This window comes from Erythrolamprus reginae, chromosome 2 (assembly GCF_031021105.1).
Source record: "Erythrolamprus reginae isolate rEryReg1 chromosome 2, rEryReg1.hap1, whole genome shotgun sequence".
NCBI classification, from domain to species: domain Eukaryota; kingdom Metazoa; phylum Chordata; class Lepidosauria; order Squamata; family Dipsadidae; genus Erythrolamprus; species Erythrolamprus reginae.
The window spans coordinates 76,294,840-76,297,285 of NC_091951.1; the positions used below are offsets into that span (position 1 = coordinate 76,294,840).

Consider the following 2,446-nt stretch of genomic DNA (forward strand, 5'->3'; position numbering starts at 1 on the left):
AAGTGCATTATGCTATTTCCCTTCTTTTAAGTGTCAGCAGGAACAGCTTATGCTTTTGTAAGCAGTATTGTAAAGAATGCTTTGTTTGAAACTCTGGCCAAAGAAAGATGGTGGGAAAACATGCTCGTATTACCTCCCTCTTGGCACTCCCCAGATCACTATCATGTATGCCCCATAGACAGAGAAAAATGCAGAGTCAATCCTTCTCAGTTTGCTTTCTCCTGTGCTGCATGGCTGTCCATGTCGTACGGGCATGTTGGCACGCACTCATGCACAGTGTTGAAAAGTCAGCTTCTGCACATGCGCAGAAGCCAAAACAAGATGGCTGCACCCACAAAGCAGCATGGCTCCATGACATCATCTCCAGTTTAATAACTGGTTAGAACCTCTGCATTAAAACAGTTTCTTTGCAATCAAATACTCATTTTTATATGTTTTTTTCTAAAAAAACAAGGTGCATTTTCTAACATTGTGATCACTGTATTGGACTTTCCTTTTCCCTTCATCTATAAAGTTCTTTTTAATCCATTTCATTGAAGCTCTTCTGTTTCTGGACAACTATTCTCACTTCCTGCTTATGTACTATTCTCCCCTGATAATGAAAATTGACTAATACATTTTGCCAGGCTCTTTCTTGCAATAATTGTACTAACTGATGGACAGTACTTGAGATTCACCTTGAACATCTGCTTTATCAAATTGTGGAGTTCATAGCTATAGTGTGATGAAAATGGATTGTAGTATCCTTTATATATATCTTAAGTGCAAGACGTTTCCAAATCTAAGACTGAAATTGATGTTTTAAGGTGGACAGCTCATATAAAACACATCCCAGGGACCAAATATGACTTTTATTGTTGTATGGTGTATTCTCCCAAATTTCTGGATGCACATAGTGAGGTAAGGGGTTCCTACAAATGAACAAGCAAATGCCATGGGGCATTTAAAAAGAACTGCAGATCTAAAGTATCACAGTTTTATTTTACCATTTTGTATGAGAAATACACTCTCCAATTTGAAGTCTTTGTGCAATATACATTTTTCATAAATATAATTTACACCCAAACACATTTGCGCAAACCATTTAAGTATTGTATTTTCAGGAAACAATTTCTCCTTCTGAAATTTAATCTTTTCCTTAAAAATTCTGTTTTTATATAGCATCACAAACCAAGAATACAGTCACCATGTGCTTTACTGCTTAACTGTGTAACAGGAAACAGCAAACTTTACTTAAAACAAGACAACATAGAGTATATACCATATGTCCAAATTTGTAAATACTGCAATCTACTAGCTGAATACTACTGCAGTTGTTGCACAAAAATACGTTCCAACAATACATTCCAACACTTTTGTAGGAGATCTCTGCCATCACAATATTCCATCATTATATGTGAAAGTCCATCAGCTTCAAAAAAAGCAGCATACAGCACAATATTTGGATGATTCATTTTAGCCAATATCATATATTCATTCCAGTTTATTTTTCTATATTGAAGGCAGAATTGGAACATTTTATCTCTTTCATTGCATATTTCTGACTTGTACTTTTATGCTGGACTAGAGTCCTTTTGACTCTACCAAATGATCCTTCTCCAAGTACCATTAGTACATTATAATTTTTTCATGATAATCAAAATGCTGTAATTTTTGCAGGTGTCTTCAAAAAGCTGACAGGCTCAATATTTCCTTTCATAATTTCTTTCCCTTCCACAACATTAGTTTTAAACATTTCCTTAATTTTTATTTGCCTTTCACTTAGGAGAATCGACTGCAGTTTTCCTTCAGGAATATTATTCCTTAGAACTCAAGTTTTTTTCTTTCCTGCATGTTTTGGTTAAAAGCAAACAAGCCAAGAAGCACACCCACAATTTGTGGGAATCAACCCTAAAGGCAGCAGTTACAAAACATCAGGAAAATGAATTTTTTTGCCATGAGAATTTGTTGGAATTTCTCCCAAATAAAGTTTCCAAAATAAAATACAAAGACATGCTTTTTTTTTAAGAAAAAAGCCCAAGACAACAAAAATCAATACAAGAGAACCGCCAAGAATATAGCATGTTCTCAAGGGAGAGGACATAATATTTTACTTGCACTTTTATTAGCCATAGCTAAAATGTGACAATGCAGCCACAACAGAAATAGGCAGCTGTATCTCCTCAACCTATTATTAAGTGAAGGAACTCCCTCTCTATTGGTAAAAGCTGGCACAAGAAAACATTCTCAGATTTTGAATTAAGGGAGGTCAGCCCATTCAGACCGACACTTTCATCTCAATTAATTTGCACCTGGTCCTGCTAGGTAAAATCTCCTAGCAATTCCTAATGGCTGTAGATGCTGTGCTGTTTTCTTGGGAACAGTATGAAAGTATCTTCCCATTGCCTTCTTCCTAAACCTTTTCCTACTTTAAAAATCCCCTGGAACATTTGAACATCTCTGTTCA

At 35.6% G+C, this 2,446-nt stretch overlaps 1 pseudogene; it reads right to left on the reverse strand.

The window, feature by feature from the left end:
• Positions 1–575: 575 nt before the first annotated feature.
• LOC139159408 (serine/threonine-protein kinase Nek3 pseudogene) lies at positions 576–1,621 on the reverse strand (annotated as a pseudogene).
• Between the last annotated feature and the right edge of the window lie 825 nt (positions 1,622–2,446).